Below are 22,224 nucleotides of genomic sequence, written 5' to 3'. Positions count from 1 at the left end.
ACCTATATCACATAAATCACATAATTCAATTAAATAACATGTGACATTATAAAATATAATTAAATTCATAATTAAAAGGGAGAATTTATTAAAATAACCAAGCTTTAGGGTGCATAAAATTATATAAAAATTTTCTCACAAAGGGAAACTAAAAACTATGTCAAATTAGGACACTTAAGAAAGTGTTGACTTTTTATTTAATTACTCTTAAACTAAAATAAATTTTAAAAATATAATTTGACCACTCATATTCTGGATATAAAATTCATTTCATCAATTTTTCTTATACATTTTTTCAAAAGTTTATTTTTAGTCTAAATACCCCTAGTGCACAAAACCTAGACATTTAGGCAATTTTTCAAATCTAATGTAATAAGTGCACTTTGAGGTGATAAAACATTAATAAAAGGATTCTAATTGACAAATAAAAGTGTATAACAATTGTGTTCTATTAGTAATTGAGGGAATCTAATTTGTATATCAATTCTTGTTTAGTTAATTATGGGCTATCGTAAACATGTGAATATATTTTTTATAAATAAACTTATATGCTTTTTGTTTTATAAAGCTAAAAATGAAAGTGTGGCTTCTAGAAAATGATTGAAAATGAAAATAGAAAATAATTGATGATATAGTATTTATTTATTGTATGGAAATGAGAAAAGCTATAGAAATGATGATTTGAATACAACGAGAATAAATGAGGTTTTGTAATAAGGGTTATGATGATGATGAAGTGTTGATTTTTAATAAGATGCAAATGAATGATAATTTATGATTTTGACTATGGATTTGTTGATATGAGAATTGTTATGCATATTGAGCATGATTAATTGAGAAATGACATGCTATGTATGTTAAACATGTCGTTGTTTGCATGATTATGATGGAAGGTGGGAATTTACCTTTAGAGCGAGGAGTATGTTGAGTTCACATGGATGGTACTAACACCTTGGGTAACTTTGTTGTTTGGTTTAAGAAACTACAACATTTTATTATCTTGGAATAGTTCAAAAGTGTTGCTAAAACTATAGGCAATAGTTTTCAAGTGTTCCCAACTTGAGTATTGCCTCTTACTTTAGGCAACAACTTTCTTATCTTTGGCCATACCATTTGGAAAATCATTCCCTAAAACTATGAGAATAAGCAATAGTTTTTAGGAGACCAACTACAATAGTTTTGGAATGTTACTTATCACATAAAATAGGCAACATTTAAGAATTGTTGTGCAATAATTAAAATGCCAAAAGTTAATATTTTTCCCCAGCTAAGATTCGAACCTTGAATTTATTGAGAGGAAGGAGTAACTCTAACTACTCTTCTAACTTGACTTGTTGATAATACAATTTAAAATATTATATATATATATATATATAATTGTTAAATTAACTTTTGAATTTATCCAAATAATAAATAGAAAAATTAAGAGAATAAATAAGTGTATAGAAAAATATATACAAATAAAACAAAAATAAATTTTGTATATAGAACAATAAAAGCCAATAGTTCTTAAATATCGTCAAAAATAAGATCTATAGGCAACATTTATATTTTTGTTGCCTATTAGAATAGGGAATAGTTCTAAATGTTGCCATTAAGGAATGGTTGCAAATAAAAATGTTGCCAAAGGGAAAAACATGTTGTAGTGAAATTGGGTATTCCTTAACATCACCTAGGAGTGTGTCACACCCCAATACTTAAGGGTATGATTGGCATGGAATATGAGGTGAACTCATATTCCATAAGCCTTGATTAATAAGGATTTAGCTAAAATCTTAGTATATGTAAGTTATACACATTACTAATAAAGTTAGCAAAGTCTAAATGTTTTGTAGAAATTTTGACAGAGTCTTCCCTATAATTTGAATCTCCTGAAATTTTTACAACAACAACAAAACCTGCCAACCCAACCAATAAGGAGACTAACTCCGTTTTAGCAATTTACATAATAATAAAAAGAGATTAATGCCTAATCATAGTGTACGTGGAGCACTAACTTATAATTTATAAAATGCACAATGAAATTTCACCAAAAAGAACAATCATCATGTGCTTCCTTTTTCCCTAAAAGGCAAGAAGGGCCCTCAATGGTCAGCTGAAAGTGCAGGGTCAACTATGCTATTTGAGACCAAAAATTTACCGGTGAGTAGCGTTCTAATCAAAATTATAATAAAAAATATATAAGGATCAGAAATAATAAATTAAACTTTAAATGGCTTAATGAAATAATAAATTATCCTTAACTAGAAATAAATAACAATTTTTTTTGTAGGATGATTGTGAAATTAAACAATACTGGTGAAGTCATGTATGTATGTAAAAAAAAAAGTTCCACTACTCATAAAATATAAAAATCTTTAATAATAGTGTAGTTCAATAAAATGCTTTCAGAGAATAAATAGAAAAATGAAAGATGTTAACTAAAATTTAGGAGGGTTTTATTAGAACTAATAACAAGCATGGACACATAGTCTATGAGGGTAAATAACCAATCTAGCACAGCTAAAAGCCACTTTACAAGTGCGACAGGAGCCACGAATCAAGCACAGGCATAAAGCCTATGAAAACAAGCGTGAGTACAATACTCATGAATAACCGTCCCTCCGATCCATGTGTGTCGACCTTCACACGGGGCTAGCACCTCCCATAAACATCCTGCTAGCTAGGTGTACCATAGTGCACTAAGGGCTAATGGAACTACCGTTGGCATCTAGCGTTCTGAACTCGATCCCCCTCAGTAAAATTAAACATGTATGAAGCAAGAGAACAATTTCAAAATTTTCTTTTTCTGCTTTCAAATACTGTTCAATTATTATTTTTCATCAATACTTGTCAACTATATAAACTATCAATAAAATCAACACATTCTCATTAATAAAAAAATTATTAGGAAAATAGGATAAATGAGAATATTTTTACAACTTATAAAAGATTAATGATAAAATTCTAAATAGGGAGATTTTTATAAACACTTTACTAAGAATTTACTTAGAACGCTACCCACTCACCTGAGAGTTTCTCAAAATTTTAGAGCTCATTCACTTCAACTTCTTACCTTAATTCCAATGATGCCATTAGTTTCTTAGCAAGTAAAACAAAAATCCTAAAATCAATTATTTATTATTTTCTTATCAAATTGGTAATTTAGCCTTAATCCAACAAAGATAAGAGAAACCTTCCCATTCACTTATGCCCTTAGTAAGGTTAATGAAGCACTACAACCTAACATTAAATTTAATATCCACTACCTTAGGTTCTAACTACTATTTTAAATCTACTAGCCAAAATCGAAACATATAAACAATTTCAATATGCTTCTTAAACACATTCACTACAACAGAATAAGCTAAATATGACACCTTATATTTAATGATTATAAGTGTAAAATGATAAATAAAAAAGGCGCTAAATACTTGACGGTTGTTTCAAAATAACTGTCAAGTATTTAGTATATATTTGACGGTTATATTGGCGTAATTGTCAAATATATCTGCATCCCAAATTTGATATTTTTATGAATATATTTGATGCTTGTTTGCTAATAACTGTCAAGTATATTTTGGAGCACTTGACAGTTATTTGTAAAAAAGCATCAAATATATGGTTAAAAAGGAAAAAATAAAAAAATTAATTACTTAACGCTTGTTTATTAATAACCGTCAAGTATGTCTGCATTTTATTTGACAGTTATTTAATAACAAGCGTCAAGTAAGGAATACTGAATGGTTATTATGAAATAACCATCAAGTATTGCCTTTTAAATTTATGCTCCAGAAACTTTCATTTTCATATTTTTGCAACTCGAACGTTTTTGAAAACACACCTAGAGTGCTCAAAAATCATTTTTCATCACTGAAACTGCCAAAAACACATATTTAGACTCAATTCTTCTTAGGTTTTGCTCGTGGGTTCCATTTTTTAGGGTTTGTGGGTTGTTCGTTCATCCAAGTCTTCATTTCGGGCGTTTTGGGTTCGTTCTCCGTCTTCTATATGTAAGTTTATTTTCTCCTTCATCTATTTAATTCGTTTTTGGGTTTAGTATTTAGGGTAAATCTGACTTCAAATTCCTCTACTTGCTTTTCAATAGTACAAAATGTGAATTGTCTTCTTTCCTCCTTCCCTTGCTCTTCTTTTTCATCCTTGTGCTCTGCCTCTCTTAAGTAAGTTAGCCTATCCTTCTTCCTTTTGATATTGTTGTCAATTGATTGTAATTAGGGAGTTAATTGGAATTAGCAATTGGAATATGAATTTTTTGTTCATTAGAACTATGATTTGTGATTGAATGTATATAGGCTTTGGTTTTCAGTTCTTTGTTAGTTATGAAATTAAATTTAAGATTATATAAAAATTAATTTATTGTTGGGCATTATATGAATTTGTTGAAAATTTGCTTCCCTTGTTGTGGTGATGGTGATTAATTTTGTTGTTAGATAACTTGATTATATATGATTGAGTTATATTGAATTTATAGGACAAAATTTTTGTATTAATTGTTGCTATTAATAATTTGATTGGGTATAAGTATTATATGAGAACTTGTGAATGATAAAATTTTTGAATAAAGAGAGGTTCAAAACCTGAAAAACTCTTTTTTTTAAGCTATTATGTTGCCAAATTTTTTGGGATAAAATTTTTATATCAATTATTGTTGGGTAACTTGATTGAGTATAATTAAGTTATATGAGAACTTGAATGATGAAACTTTTTATTTAAGTTGATTAATTGTGTTCTTTTTATTTAAGTTGATTAATGTTTGAATTAATTATGCGAATTTTGTTTAAGTTATTTAATGTTTGATTTAATTGTCTTGCTTTACAGATAAATGGCTTCTGATAGCAAGTCTATTGATACCCCTCCATCAATTCTAGCTACAAATTCGACTGAGGTTCCAAGTACACAGAAAAAGCTAAAGCAGGAGTACAATAACATTCAATAGGGCCTAACAATAATGGAAGAGGTGACAAAGACAAGAGCTATAGGAAAAAAAATTGATGTGTAATGGAACAAGAAAGGGCAAGCAATTAAATCCTTAAAATTCATAAGTTATATTAGGGTGGTGGCAAAGACTACTGTGCTTATCATAGTAAAATTATGGCGCAAAGTAGATGAGGCCACGAAGGCTCTTATTTGGGATACTGTAGCAGTAAGTTACATTTTACTAAGTATATTTTGGTATAAACTAATTTTAAAATTAATGCATCTAATATGTTGTTTATTTTATTTTGCAGTCAGGATTTGACATTGATGAGAGTAGGTAAGATTTTGTCCTACAAAAGGCTGGGAGGGCACTATGGTCTTTCAAATATTTCATCACACAGAAATATTTGAAAGATCCTGATGCTGAATTTGTAGCTCAAGTTCCTTCCTTATTACAGCCTTTGGTAAAACAAGAGGATTGAGATGTTTTTGTTGCCTCATAGCGTGAGAAGAAATTTAAGGTATTAATGTTTCTTAAATTTCATGTTTGGTGTTATTTATTGATTATATGTGTATGTACTAATAAAAATTTTTGTTATTAACTTGTCAAGGAATTAAGTACACAGAATAAGGAGAGAGTAGTGAAGAATGAATATCCTTATAGAGCAGGGAGATTGGGGTATGCAAGCATTGAGCAGAAACAATTAGAAAAGGAGGGATTAGAGGTTACCATATCCTGCCATAAGCTCTGGGCATTGGCACGCACTAATAAAGAAGGAATTATTGACAACCCCCGCATGAAGGAGGTTACTGAAAATATTGTAAGTATTATATTATCTACTACTTAATAATTAATTATGAATATCCAAACTAATCATATTTACTCTACATAGGATTCCATCTCTGAGGAAGTCTCACAGGGAAACCTTCCTGAGGATGAGGATATCTTGGCTAGGGCATTGGGAACTGCTGAGCACCTTGGTCATGTCAAGGGTGTCGGCTTCAGAGTCATAAAGAATAAATATTTTGGCAAGATAAAGAAGCGAACATCAGCTTCTTCGTCTGAGGTTTGAGAGCTGAGAGAAGAGCAAGCCATTATGAAGCAACAACTACTAGCCCAGGCAGTATTAATTGACATGTTGTTGAAAGGGCAAGTCCCTGGGAGGACTTTGGGTAAGATTAGCTTTAGTTAGAAAGATAGCTGCACAGTCCCCTCAGAAAAACTACCTAAGGTAATATGTTTTATCTTATGAATTTTTCTAATTATTTTAATTTTAGAAACTGATTTTCATTGTTTGTTTAATTAGGGTGGGAACGATTGCAATTGTTTGGCAGACACTCCTAAATGTCGAGTGGTTGCAATAGGGCGTGTGTACAACATTTTCGGGGACACTATAACACTTGCCCCAAGTGTTATCCAAAAATCACATAATTTAAATAAACTAAATGTGGTTAAGGAGTTGATCCTCTAACCAACTTAAGAAATAAATCATTTAAAACCTTAAAAAAAATTATAGGTTCTACCTATAGCGCACGGAAGCAAGCTAGATAAAAGTAGAATAAAAAGATGCTGTCATGACAGCAATTGCCCTCCTGGGCCAACTTTCAGGAGGCGCTGTTCCGTCATTCGACCTCTGATCAAAGTGATTTTAAAGATCACACATCATATTCAAAGGGTACTATAAGTGTACCAAATTTCAAAAAGATCCAATGGTCGGATTAAAAATTAGACATGTTAAAAAATTGGCTATTTTTGCTGTCATGACAGCTAAAAAGCTGTCATGACAGCACCTTCGGACTAACTTTTGGGGTGCACCATTTCATCATCCGACCTCCGATCGAAGCGATTCTAAATCTCACATGTCACTTTTAAATATTACTATCAGCATACCAAATTTTGGAAAGATTCAACAGACGGATTAAATTTCGTGCATGTTGCAACATCAATATATATTGCTATCATGACAGCTCCTCCAGACCAAATTTCAGAGTACGCCGTTTCTCCATCCGATATCCGATTGACATGATTCTAAAGCCCACACGAAGCTTATAAAATTTTTTACTTGTGATCTAAATTTTAGAGAAATCCAACGGTCGAATTAAGATTTGGACACCTGGATGCAAAAGTGCAGGTTTTTAGTAAAAACCATTTTCAAAATTGTCCAAATCTCATCATAATGGTTACAAACTTGTGGGAACACTTTGGACACGTCAAATAGGACTAAAAACACCTGATAAAATTTTTAAATGGTAGAAAAACCCTTTATACCAAAATTTGACCACTTGGGTGCCATTTCCCAAAATGGACCCTAAACCTCCAAAATGCACAAATCACACAAGAGTGACTAAAAAACTATTTCAAATATCATATATACATATGAATACATACGTTAAACATTTTCACTTGACTCAGAGATCTCTGTGGGGCCCACGCACCCACTCTCTCTATCCAAGTTATATGTTTGCCCATAACACACCATTTGCAATGCAACCACTTTCATTTGCTTGTGGAATCACATATATATCAAAATAAATATTTGCTTGTAGTGAAAACTTAGTCTACTAAATAAATCCATCAAAACCACATACCATAGCCAAGTTTCCTAACCACAAGTCTACAAGCAATCAAAAATTCATACACAAGCCATACAATCCACACATACTCATGCACATATACATAATCATATCCTACTGGCACCCTAATCCTAAATACATTACAATAGATTTGGGGTTGCAATTCTTTACAATTCACAAACAACCCCTAGCTCTATTCCTTTCCTCGTCCTCCACTGGTTCCTTCGCTTGGACCTAGAATATTGAAAAGAAAAGGGTGAGACAACCACAGTCTTAGTAACAGAGAAATCTATATTGATTATTACAAAGCAAGTCATAATTGAATAAACGAATAATAAATTCAACATAGTATAATTTAGCCATTTAAAATGCATGAATGCATGACCTAGGCCGATATGGCCTTTTATGACCAACAGGATACCCCCTGGCACTCTTTAACTCGTAGGTAAATCTTATACCTACTTGTACCTCCACAGGCACAAAACATAATCTAAGGCATGATCTAATCCACCGAACCGCCTATGCCCCTTCGACGTGAATCCTGAGCAGTCAAAGCTAACTCCCTTCCAGAGCTAGCCTGACTTACTCTCCATGTGAGGGCTACCTTGGCCTGGGCACTCAACCTCACACTTCATATGTCAGATCCCTCCCCCACTGAGAGGTGTCGAACACTCAATACACTAACTACTTTAGTGCACTGAGCCCATAATACGTAAGGCAACACTGAGTACCGGTAGTATGCCATAGAATATCAAAAGTCCACACCTTCTCGTTGGTGAACTCCCACCGAAATCATGCCTTTTATTCGTGTCTACCTTTCCGGAGTATTGACCACTTCAACACTCTAAAATAGTATAACATTTATAAACCTCCCTTAAACAGTTCCTTAGCCTATCTAAGGTACCTTACTTAGTTACACTTCCTTAAGTGCAACTTCTATTCTTTATGTTTACAATGCATGCAATAAATCTCATTTCCATAAAAACATTGTTGTTAAACAATTAGAAAATATATTTGCACTGTAATCAAAGTAATACCTCATAACCCCTAATAAAGCACATTTAATCTTTTAAAACATGTAATGCATGATAGCTAGTAATATTTATTCAAAAATAGCTAAAAAATAATAAGAAATATAAATTCCCCTGTTACCTCAATCCTTTGGTACCAAAAGGGTTCCTCTTATACAAAATAGGGCTCGGTTTGTTCCTTAACTTTCGAACAAATTCCACCAACAATTCCTACAACATTTAAGTAATCCACATCACTTATCATATCAAATAGCATTAATGAAGACTATAACTCATACCACACAACTTGGGTTTATGAGCCATAATCCATCCCAATGGTCCATATATTAAACTAATCATTCACATAGTATCACTTAACCACCAAAATCATTTATTAGCCATCACTAGGCTAATTTTCAATTTATATAATTTTTAATCAATTAAAAACCTTCACTTAGTGTCACCAACTTTCACCATTAGCCCTTATAATGAAAACCAAACCTTAATTTAAATTTTATTGGGCTCAAATAGCAAAATTATAATTAAATTAATAGACTTAAACTATTGAGGAGCAAAAACCCAATCTCTTAGGGTTTAATTTGTGCCTAAAACACCTCTTTTCATTCAATTATCCACTCAAAATATTAGATCATTATATAGAAACTCAAAACATCCTTCCTAGGATCCAAAGAAATAAAAGCTTACAAGAATAAAGCCTTTGGGATCAAAATCTACAAATTTCCTCTTCCAAAAATTGAGAAAAACAAAGAGGAAGGGAAGAGGATTAAAGTAGGGAGTTTACCTATCGCGTAGTCAAGCTCACAATGGCTGCAAAGTCTCCTGGATCCGAGCCTAACTCTCTCTCTTTCTCCTTTCTTCTTCCTCTCTCTCTCTCTCACACGTTTCCTTTCTTTTTCTTTTCAGTTTCCTTTCTTTTGCTCTTAAAATTACTAATCTAATACCTTGGGAAAAATTACAAGAAATGGCTCAACATTTGCTCAACATTTTTTATTATAGCACAAAAGCTTGGGTCAACTTTGGTAATTTTTTCCATAGTTAAAAATCAAATAGAACCAAACTTTTGCTAAGAAAAATTCAAACTCTGGACCTCTATCAAATTATTCTAAATTTTAATTTAATTATAGATATTTTATTTTATTTTTTTAAAATAAATTCGAGTATTAAAATTTTTGGGATGTTACAAACACGATCCATAATCATCCCCTCCTACCTGACTGTGTTAGAGTTTCTCTACTTGTTGCCATCGACCCCAACTATCCATTGCCTGTTCTTATTGATGAGGCACAGACGGTGGGGGAAGCAGTAAGAAGCTTCATTGCATGGCCTAGTTGCCTTGTAATAGTGGTAACACCAAAGCCAGCAAAGGACCCATTGCCTCCAAAGAAAAAGGTATGGTTTAAATATTTATTTATAATTTTGTAATATAATTATAAATATCTAACTTTTTTGTTGTGCAGTTGAGAGGGAAGAGCAAGCTAAAAGGCAAGTCGGGCCATACCAAAGAGTCAGCCACAGTTTCGCAATATCCAGCAGCACTGGTGCCAGCTGTAGAATATAAATATCGTGCCTCTCTTGAGACATATGCGATAGCTACGAGGATGGCTTGTCAAGTGGCTATTGGGGATATCATTAGTTTTGATGATGGGCTGTATGGAAGACTAAGCTTGTTTGAAGTTGTCCGGGATGAAATTTTAAATGAAATTCTTAAGCACAAAACGGCCAGTACTAGTCTGATGAGCTTCTACAAGAGGTATTTTTTCGATAATGCTCAGTTAATTACTTAAATTATATATATGTATGTGTGCACGTGCGTGTATTAACCTGGTTATTTTTTCACCTAAGCCACCTTTATACCTCATTTATGGTTCCTAGCGGCCTTGAGTTGAGATTCAAGCTGATTAATCCCCACGATGTCTCTACCTATAATGGAATTACAAAGGAAGCTCTTGAAGATCAAGCAAGGCAGCTTTTAGATCAATTTAAGGATAGGGGAGAAAGCAATGATACTTTATTTCTTGCTCCTTACTGCCAAGGGTAAGCCACCTTCTAGCTACTTTTGGTATAAGTAAATATTTTTTATATTTACTTATTTGATAACACTTGTTATTTCTTATTAGGGGGCACTGGATGCTTATCGTGATTAACTCTGTTGCTTCAAAAATTTGGTATCTCGATCCTTTTAACAAAGAACCAAGCAACAGGCCAGATATGGTAGAACTTTTTAATAAGTAAGTTAAATTTTTATCAATCGTTATTTTAATATCCATATATATTGAATTTCTGACATTTATTCTTTATTTCCTTCTTAGAGCTATGGTCTTGTATCGTATTGTGACCAACAAGACCTTGTCCCCTAGCTTAAAGGCATTAGACTCTTGTGAGACATAGGTAATAGTTAAGGTAAACCTAATAGACTGAGTTTTTAATTAACAAACCGTGGCCTTTTAACTATTATTTTATTGATATGTGATTTTTTTTACAGTGTCTACTCCAGCTAGATCAAAGCAATGACTGTGGCTATTGCTTGATGAGATTCTTGAAGGACATTATCACCCATGCCCCTACCATATTACCTAACAAGGTATATTTTAAATTTAATAATACTTAAATTATAAATTTTAACAACTTTTGTTAGACAGCTATTAACTTGAATTTGTTGTAACTCTTTGCATATAGTATTTTAAGGATACCTACTGTGTTTAGTATGTAGCTGCACATATAGAGGAAACCCTTGAAGAGGTAGCTCAGGTCGTGTTTAACATGTGGATAGCAACAGTGGTTAGGCCCAATTAGTTTTGGTATACACATTTATTTTTTTGGTCAATTTTATGTCTGAGACCAATTAAGTTTGAAATTTTAACTTGTAAAATAGGTAAAGTTATAGATTTTTTTATGGCATCAGGTTTAAAGTATAGGTAGATATAAGATAAATTAAAGATATTTGGATTGTAATTTTAATATAAATAATGATTCAATTATTTTTTATTGTTGGCTGGCTGGTATATATTTGATTGCTTTGTATTTACAGGGGAGCTGCTTCAACTTTTAAAAAGACACATCATAAATACTTGGTAGTTAGTTCAAAACAACCGTCAAGTAAACTTTTACTTGATGGTTATTTCAAAATAAACGTCAAGTATGTATACATACTTGATGGTTATTATGAAATAATCGTCAAGTACTTGGCATACAGAATTTGCAAAAAACAATTTGATAATTGTTACAAAATAACCATTAAATATTACTAAATATTTTATGTTTATTTTAAATAATCATCAAGTATATTGCTGCAGTATATGGTAATATTTAAGTGATTACTTGACGTTATTTTGAAATAACCGTCAAGTAATCTCTAAGATATTTGATGGTTTTTAACTGCCAAATAAATATATGGCACCCCATTACTTGACGGTTAAAAACCGTCAAATAATTTCTAAAATAACGTCAAGTAAGGGGGTATTTTGTAGTAGTGACTGCTTTATTGAAAATAGATTAGAATTGTTAAAAACAATTCCTAAATCCATAGTATTAGTCTTTAGACATTGGATATACTTAATTACTCTACTTTGACTCTTTTACTTATTTTCTCAACACCATAAGCGCATTAACATTCAAACCACATCATCCATTATTTATATATTACTTAAGACTAACAAAAGAAAACCCAAAAATGCTCTTTTTATTCAATCATCCAGCAGTAATAATGTAGGGAAATTCCAGTTCACTACATCTAATATATAGAAGGCAGAAAAATTTAATACTAGGCCTAACTTCCAACCTAAGTGCAACATTTCAGTCTTAACCACAATTAGCATATCAAGAATAAAGAACACGGACCACATCAATGAGTTGGAAAAAGAAGGGAATGATTTAGCGGTGATGTATAGCCTAAAGAGGAAGGAAAGAAAACAATATCTCACCTCAACAAAGCTCAGTGATAGCAAGTATAATTCAGCCACTAAACAGCATTGAAGAAGAAGAAGATAAGGGTTTAAATCTATCAACACATAAGAAGGAAGAAACTATGATTTTAACCAACAATAAAAGAAGCAATTACCACCTAGACACAGACTGAACTTCAACGACAGGGAAGGAAGAAAAGAGAAAAAAAACTGACCACCTATACACGCCCAACTCACCACAAAATAGAGCAATAAAATGAGGAAGATAGACATCTCCACTGTGACTAACGAACAAAGACCGAGGAGAATAGGAAGGTGGCAACAAAGACGACAAACTGATGACAGCCTCTCGTGGACACAAAGCAGCACGATATTATGGGAGAGAATCAACAACTCAGTTTTACAATTGCTGGCAAACGAGGACAAGAAGGTGAGGTAATATGAAGCAACGACAGCCATAAAAATGGTCAGTCAACAGCGAGCTAAGTGTGTTAGTAAGGATTAGAGAAATGGACCGACTTTAAGGATATAGAGAAGTGTAGGAAGGCAGTAAGAAAAATGAATCAAAGACACTTTGTTTTTCTTCACATAAAAGAAATGAAATCTGAACATAAGGAGCATGGGAAAAATTACAAAAAGGAGCACGAGAAAATTACAATGAAAGGCACAAGAAAATTACAATGAAAGAACACAAAATTTTTCTATAATTTAAAAGCAAGCTTTTACTTAGGAAAAATTTGGATTCTAGATCCTTGAAAAATTTTCTAGTATAATTTCCTACAACTGCCCCTTTTCTCATTTTTATGAAACTTATTTAAACAAAAATATTCATTAGAAATTTTTTTTGTTCAACTTAAAATTTAGAATCATTACAAAGTGGGTATGGGGTAGGTTACCCATACCCTTAAGCCTTAACATCAACCTGGACTGAGTATGGGATAGTGCTAGCGATACCCCAATTATTCAAGAATAAGAGAATTTATGGTCCAAAAGTGAGTGTAGCACCTTTGGCTAGGTAGCTCCTTATAGTTGGTGAGCTTGGGTTAATCCATTCATACGGATGTAGCCCTATTTAATTTCATAAATCATGGATTCAATAGAAGGTGTTAGGAGGTGACAAGGGAGGTTATTGATCATGTATCTTATTGAATATTTTCATATCATTGATGAATATGAAATTAAATATTATGATGTTTTATGTTCATGAATATGGTGACTAAGAGATTGCCCACTTTGCATGCTTATAATTGATTGACTTGCATGTACATGTTTTAAACTACTCAAGTTATTAAATGGTTGTACTCACTTCTTATTAAACATTTTATAGGCACTAGCTCCAAGCAAGACAAAGAGAAAGGACCTAAGGCTAAGGAACTCTATTTTCCTACTGTAAGCCTTTTGTATTTTTGTTTTGTGTGTGTGTGTGTGTGTGTGTGTGTGTGTGTAATTTATTTGATATTTTCAACTAGGTTTATATTTTGATATACTTATACCATTGAATGTTTTATTGTGATTGGTTGTATTTTAAGCCATACTGTATGTGTTATGCAAAATGAATTATATGTATAGAACTAAAATACTGGCGCAATGATGGTCATGGTTAGTTTGGTGATAGTGGATAATTATTTGAGAAAATGATATTTAAATCTCCCCTTTTGAATTTGTGGAATTTGGGGTTGAGAAGTGAAATTGTTATATATATGTTGTACTTGATTGATAAGGTGCATTATACAAGTTATTCTAAATCCCTTGAATGTAATCTAAGTGTTAGATTATGCTTTTGACACTTGGGTTGAGTTTTGAACACCATGATTGTAAAAAAATGTGAAAATGCTATTAGTTTGAGTTTGGGAATCCAACTCTTTGGTATGAAATAATTTGAAAATAAAACAATTCCATCAATGAGTATACTCAATAAGCTTTTTGTGAACACCTAAATCACTTCAATCTAACTTTGGATGAAGATTTGGGGCACACCAAAAGTTCAGTCCCCATATATGTAACTAGACAATCATTGTCTATACAATGTGCTATAGCGGACGGCCCTTGCTCCACAACACATGGAACAGAGGAGAGTTGGGCACTGTGCACCAACTTTGGCTACAGTGGGCATCTCATTTCAAAGAAAAATGTAATTTTTAACTCTGTTTTTAAATATTTTCAAGTCTAAACAGTATTTCATGCTTCCATATGTTTTATTGTTATGTCAAAATCTTATCTTTAGTTAGAATTAAATTATAAAACTTTGGATCCTATTCTTGTTATGGTTATACAGAAATTAGCATTTTAACTATTTTGGTTTTCATATAGTTTTAATTTATTGGTTTTGGACCATTCTACTATGGTAGAATTTAATTTACCATAGTAGGGAGCTTTAAGGTTATAATTTGATTGGTCTAATCTATGTAACCATAGTAGATCTCTAATTTAAGTCTTTTTCTTTCTACTATGATTGGTTGCTTTATAACTGTAGTAAAATATTAACTATGGCTTGGTAATTACCAGGATTAATATAACCAATCATGTAATTACAAGCCAAAGCATGATTGGTTATGATAAGTATGGTTATATTAAGTATGGTAGTAATATTATGATCTGTTACTATGATTGGTTATGTTAGCACTTGGACTTGGTTATTCCCTAATTAACATGATTGATATTACAACTTAGTATCATATTCTCGAGTTTCAAGATCTAGTCTTGCGATTGTGTGCTGTGATGGCTTGTGCATTTGCATATAGAGTTCGCAATTATTATTTTACATATATTATGTCCCTTTGTATGGCTAGTGACTAACATGTTTTCTTTTTTATGATTATTTCAACCTTAGGAGGGGAGAATTATGTGATGATGACCAGCTACTACCGATAATCTCCTGAAAAATGTTCCACAACCGAAACAGCTAGTTTTTATATTGAAACAATTGAGACCTCAAGATAATGATGCAATCCTACAAGAACTACAATAGATGATGCTGGGTATTAAGAAGACAATATAGGAGCTTGATGTTCTATTGGAGAGAAGGTAGGGAGAAAGTAGTAAGAGTATTGGCAACGATGATTGGGTTAATGATGATGCTGGTAAGGATGAAGAAATTTATGAAGAGGATGTGTTTAAGGAGAGTATGTCAAGGAGGATTGAGCAGCCTAGTAGTACTAAGGGTTCTATTGATATAGCTTTGAAGAAGTTTACGCGGCTGAACCCACTCTCTTTTGACAGGTCCATGGAATTGAGAGCAGCTAAGGAGTGGATAAACATGCTGGAGGCATTATTCTTAGTGATGTTCTACACCTCTAAGCAAAAGGTTCTTCTCTCCACTTTTATGTTAGAAGATTCTGCGAAACAATGATGGAAGAGTGTGAAGATTCTTGTTTGGATATTGGCTAAAATTGAGAAATTCTTCTACAGCCTCCATAGATTTTTCATCAGAGAAAAATCAGGCTCTAAATTGCTTTCCAGCTCATCCTAAGTGCCAACAAATCCTTCTAGAAGATTATTGAACCATTCTTTAGCTTTGCTTTACAAGGAGAATAATTAATATAGTAGTCAGATTGAACAAAATCATTTATTCATAATAATCTTTATCATAAAATTAGATAAATTCTTATTTTTCCATTTCAAACGTGATTCAAATATATAATTTTTCTCATTACTTTTTCCCAAGCTTGACATACAACAAGTTTAATTGCAATATATATGTCAAGAATCAAGATGAATGTTTAAAATCGATGCAAAATATATTTTCTTTTCATGTATTTAAATTTACAAATAAATTGGCATGATATTAATGTCATAATATGACCAACAATTACTTTTTGGTGTGCCTGGTTTCGTAACACGCTTAGCATTTTCTTTATTATCTCAATGTCTTTTTGGCTCCATAACCATTATGACATTTACTTTCAATGAATCATTTCCTTTATTGCTCGAATGGCTTCTAGCCATGTTGCAACCATCGCTCATGAATTTAGTGACCATAGAAAAATAATTAATGGACAGTACAAAACATCGTCGCCTTGGATTCTCAACTTGTCCATTTGCAACGTGTCTAGGAAAAATAAATATGTTAATTAATCTTTAAGACTATTATTTTCACCTAGGTGTATGAAATGTGAGGTACATAATCTCTATTTATAGATTTTTAACCCTACCCAAGAGTTACAATGGAATAAATAACAAGATTAATCACAAAAATATACAATATGTAAGCTTTGAATTTATAGCTTGCAACCACGGATTTTTTATGGGTATTAAACAATAGAAAACACTATTAAAAGCAGTTAGCTGTGTAAAATTATAGAGGATGACAGACCAAAAGGAAGAGTTGGAAGGAGTTATGGACACCCACATCATATAATATTTATAACAAATATACACATTATCCATAAAAATGATTAAAGGTAGCTAAGTGTGTAAATTTTTTCCTCTTTCATTTGTTCCCATATTTAAAGCGTATGGGTTATAATCTATCATTTCCCTTATTTATTGCTATTACATGGAAAAATATAGGGTACTGTGGCCATTTTTGAAAAAAGAAAATTAAATATTCATTGATCTCAGTAATATTCTTTATATGATGATAAAAAATCTTAGCAACTTGTTTCTTATATATGATAATGAAGAGAATCACTACAAAAAACTGACTTGTTCAAAATTCACCACTAAAAAGCTTTTAACAATGAAACGTAGGAGTGAGCAGACAAATTTATTGACTTTTTTCTAAATCTACAAATTTGTTTGTTGGGTTCTAAATTCTCATTCTTCTAGGTAGCAGCAGCAAAACACAACAAAATTTTGCAATTTTAACATCATTATTTCTTGCATTCACACGCACAAAACCAACCATGGAAGGAAAAGAGATCAAAGTTGCTTATTCTTAAATGAACCAAAGATGCACGAACAGGGAGAAGAAACAAAACCTCAGCTGAATAGGGAGGAGGATTCAGCAACAAACCTCTAAAATATAAATTGAAAATTTAATAACATTCATTCCACTAAAGTCTTCTATCAAGAATCCATTGGAATATCTAATACTTTCCTCAAACAACAACCAAATAAGGCATAAATTTCAGTTTTCCTCTTCAAAAACCACGACAAAACACAAGACAAAAAAACGCACATCCCTTAGATGCACACTCATAGACGACCAGGAGAAGGAAAAGAAGAGTCAATTACCCATGTTCCTAGTCACGCAAGCTGTTGGAGAAGATGGAAGAGACACTAATTTGGACACCCAAGACCACTGCCACGCACTCCACATCAGCCCAGAATTACAGAGCACAAGGACGAGCCAAACCAGCGGTGAAAAGCAGAGGAAATACTACCGGAAGGACGATGGGTGATGGGACGACGATGATCGGAGGCTGCCGCGTGAAACATCTAGAGAATCGAAGAGGAAAGGAAAGACAGCGACAGCACCCCGAACGATCGAAGGATCCAGAGAGTTTGTCTCCCCTGTTGCGTGTTGCGTGTGCCTGAACATGAAGTTGGAGAAGAAAGATCCAAATACAAGAAAAATTGCGAAAATTACAAGAAAAGTCCCAAAATATTTCTTTTATGACATGCAAGACAAGGACAGTTTGATAATTTTTTTTTCAAAATTTAAACTAAATAAAATTAATTTTTTACTCAAAAGAATTCAAATTTTAAATTTTTAGGTAAGCTATTAGCATAAGTTCCACTAATTCAATACTCACAATTTGCCACAAAACTAATTTTTAATAAAATATAAATTAAGAGAATTTTTATTTTTAAATTTAAAATTTAAAGTCATTACAAGAGAGGTTCCTCTCGTTTGAATTTATTGGTGTTTTTTACTCGTATATCTCTTAACCAGCCAAATTTCATCTGATGTGAGACATGTTTTTTCATATCAAATTGAGTCAACTCACACTTTACATCCCAATAGAGAATATAGTAAATATACTATTGAGTTAATTTATGGGACAAGTTATGTTTAATACCTCAATTTGGTCACCAAGGTTTACGACGATGCAGTGGCACATTGGAGACATATCAATCCATTGGCTTTCCTTGAGAAATTGGAGGCCACCAACCTTGTCATCTTGGAAGAGGAGGATGATACTACTAGCATCGGTGTGGGCACGAAGACCCTCCACAATTTTAGGGTTAGGGCAAGGAGGATAGTTGGCGACCTTTGTGCCAAAACTTGGTCCTCTTGATCCATGGAAGGCATTCTTGAGATAGCCTTTCTCTAGTCCAATATTCTCATAAAGCAAATCAAGTAGTTTCTCTACAAGTTTTTGTATTTGTTCTGCAAAATCCTTCACTAACTTCCTGCATTTTCAATTCAAATAGTTCAGAATATGTATAAAGCTAGGTACGTTTACACATTATAAAGTTGTTTTCATATTACTGATTTATATCTTATATGTACTTTCTATATAGTACCCTAAAACACATGTATGGGGACGCATAATAAACATGGTACCTCAAAATGTTTATTCTCACGTTCCTTGATAAAAGTAGTAAAGAAAAAACAATTATTTTTATTCTTCAAGTTTGAATGCTTGTGTTTGATATTTTTGGGATAAAAATCCAAAAATAAGTGTGTACGATAAAAAGTGGATGTGGCATCTATTGAATAGAAGATAGCAGAAAATAATTTGAGATGATTTGGCCTTGTAAAGAAGATGTCATGGGATGCATCGATGATAAATGTGGAGTGGATACTCTTAAGTTTTGCAAAGAGGGGTAGAGAAAGTTTAAAGATAATACTCATGAAAGTTGTTAAACAAGCCCTTTTGAATAATGATATTCCTAAAATCTTGATTGATAATAGAGTATAATGATGTCGTTCAATGCATGTAGCTGACTCTAACCAATAAGATAAGCTTCTTCTTGTTGTTATTGAATGCTTTCTATTTGGTTAAATTCTTTTGTTGTTAGGAAACGACACTTAGCTTGTATTGTGCTAACCTATTTTCGTCAATGAGATCTGGGATTTCAGAGAAGTTTGACTTAGGCAAGTGGTGCAAGAAGAAGGTGCTTTCCTAGTCTATGTCCTTAACTTCAGCTCGAATACTCTCTATGGCTTTGCTTGCCACAAACTCTTGAATCTTCTCTCCATGCATTTCCTGTATAATGCTCTTTCATTAACCTTTCCACCGTGTCCAATAGTTACATGGGATATCCCATCGTTCACCAACTACAAGAAAACACGATGAGAATTTATTTAATAATTCCCACCAAATTAACAAAAATAACTAATCACAAAAATGCAATATTGATTAATACCTCAAAAAACCCCCAAATTCTCACAAGAATCATGAATTTTAATCATAGTAGCCTGTCTCTCTTCGTCATTAAGCTTCTCCAAGTTGATTACTGGGAAGTTCTTAATTTTGAAAGCACTCAAACTCTCTTTCTTTACTTTCTGAGCAATCTTTAATATGTTAGTTTTATGCATTTCCGAGCGTAGTTTGTGTGTATATAGGCGTTCAAAGGCTGGGAAAAACATGAGGAAGCTATTCTAACTAAATAAAACATTTATCATGTTTTGATTTTTAGGTAAATTTGATTTGATAGGATTCATGATATTGACGCTTTGTTATATACTTAGGCTGACCATTGAGAAATCAGTTTGCGCCATTGAATTGTCTTATAATTTGATGGTGCCTTCATCTTTCCAAGCGTTCATTCTTTATGTCATTTCTGTCTGATGGAATTGTTTGCTTGGATTTTGGATTATTTTTCTTTAGTGTTTAATCATTATCTGTTTGCACATTAAATATTTTTCTTGAATAAAGTAATTTCACACCCATACAGACAGAAATGTGTGTGTGTGTGTGTGTGTGTGTGTGTGTGTGTGTGTGTGTGTGTGTGTGTGTGTGTACTATATAATTTAACATTGGTAAGGAATTTAATTTTATATATGTAATCTAACAAAACATATTAAGTCCAGTTACATCGAATGAAAATAATAACAAATATAATTAGAGTCAGCTGAGTTGAAACTCTGGCCAACGTAGATAATATTTTTTAAAAAAGAAAATAATAAATTGTAAGGAACATTATAAATCTAAATACTTAAATATGTATTAAAACTATATAAAAGGTTAATATATGTATGTATGTATGTACAACCTCTGCCCCATTTATATGATGTTTTTCTTAGTAATTTGATGTCTCATACATAATATAAGATAAGATGGTTTAAGAAAAATAATGATTCATTAATAAAATTTATTTAAAAACTATCCCTCATTATTTCACTCCTTAATTATATTCCCCCTATTAATAGATAAAAGGTATTTTTGGAAGTTTAAGGAAAACTAGGTTTTATATCCCATGTGATGCATAGGATATTGACCCTTTGCTTAGTTTGAGGATTTGAGGGGAATGGAAGGGAGATGGGTAACAGGAAAGTAAACTGAAGAGAGTATTATTGATTAGGATGCTCACGAGGAATTACTCAATTTGATACCCACCATAAACCATCCTAATCCAAATACTTGGACTATGATAGTCTACGTTTCACCATTTTACCTCATATCCCTAAAATTCTGGTAGTGGTTCCTTCTACCAACTACTACAAAAATGTAAATATAAGACGCTATATGAGAGAGGTGGGTGATGGTTTGAAAATAAACGACAGGTGTTTACCCATCATTATTTTCAGACTTTAAATGACGGGTGTTTAAAACACCTATAATTTATTTTAGCCCAATGTTTCATTTTTTAGAAGGAAAAAAAATTGAACTTTAATGACGGGTATTTAAAATACCCGTCATTTAAAGTCTAAACAATATATGTCAAGTATTTATTTTAGACACTCGTCATATATTATTGCCTAACGTTTCAGTTTCTTAAAATAAAAAAAATAAAAAATTTTAAACTTTAAATGATGGGTGTTCAAACACCCGTCATTTAAAGTTTTCCAGATAAATGGTGGATATTAAAATACCCATCATTTGTTCTCTTTTTTAATCAATTTTCAATTTCATTTTCATTCTTTCTCATTTGTCTTCTCATGTATTGTTGCCCAACATTTTAGTTTCTTAAAATAAAAAAATAAAAAATTTTAAACTTTAAATTACGGGTGTTCAAATACCTGTCATTTAAAGTTTTCCAGATAAATGACGAGTATTAAAATACCCATCATTTATTCTCTTTTTTAATTAGTTTTTAGATTTATTTTTTATGCCTGCTCGTTCATCTTCTCACGTATTCTCTCTTCTCCACCTGCATACAAAAAATCGATAGAAATCTCTCAATTTTCCTCCATTATTTCCGTCAACCTCTTTCGTCCTCTCTAACATGAAAGTGCTACCACCTATGCCGTCTGTTGCCCTCTCATTTACTTCCTTTTTGTGTTTCAACGTCACTTTTCCAAGGTATGTGGGTGTGTGATTTCTATGATTTTTCTCCATTTTCTTCCAATATCCTTAGATTTCTAGATTATGGGATTGATTTACTTAATGTTATAAATTATTTTATTAGTTGATTTTTGTTATTTAAATTTCTCCTAATTTGTTGCCCATTTTGATATTGTGGGGTGTCAAAAATTGTTAATATTTAATGTGTCATTGACTTGAGAATAGTAGTAGATGATATACTTAGCCTTAGGATAATTAGTAAGATAAAAATTAGTAATCAAAACGGGATATTTATGATATTTGTATTTTTCTATGAATTTTAACTGATTTATTTCAATAATTTTAAATTTAAATTCTGTGCCTTGTTTGATCAGAGCATTTTTATCATTCAAAACTACATATTAAAATGTACTAGTGTACCAATTTTTATTACAATTAGAGTTCATTTTAGTGACCGAAGCT

The 22,224-nt window shown here is 32.1% G+C and overlaps 1 long non-coding RNA gene and 1 pseudogene across 1 annotated transcript; both read right to left on the bottom strand.

Moving 5' to 3' along the window:
- Positions 1–7,431: 7,431 nt before the first annotated feature.
- Positions 7,432–17,885, bottom strand: LOC129318654 (uncharacterized). Its single transcript, XR_008595279.1, has 3 exons — positions 17,600–17,885; positions 8,644–8,732; positions 7,432–7,725 (listed from the first exon to the last, which is right to left on the bottom strand). It is a non-coding gene; the product is annotated as an uncharacterized LOC129318654 (long non-coding RNA).
- Positions 17,886–18,357: 472 nt separating this feature from the next.
- LOC129317477 (1-aminocyclopropane-1-carboxylate oxidase 3-like) lies at positions 18,358–19,853 on the bottom strand (annotated as a pseudogene).
- Between the last annotated feature and the right edge of the window lie 2,371 nt (positions 19,854–22,224).

Source organism: Prosopis cineraria, unplaced genomic scaffold (assembly GCF_029017545.1).
Source record: "Prosopis cineraria cultivar Desert tree isolate PC_DT_omini unplaced genomic scaffold, ASM2901754v1 PC8, whole genome shotgun sequence".
NCBI classification, from domain to species: domain Eukaryota; kingdom Viridiplantae; phylum Streptophyta; class Magnoliopsida; order Fabales; family Fabaceae; genus Prosopis; species Prosopis cineraria.
The sequence above is the reverse complement of the archived record's forward strand: the minus strand, read 5'-3'. Positions and strand labels throughout refer to the sequence as shown.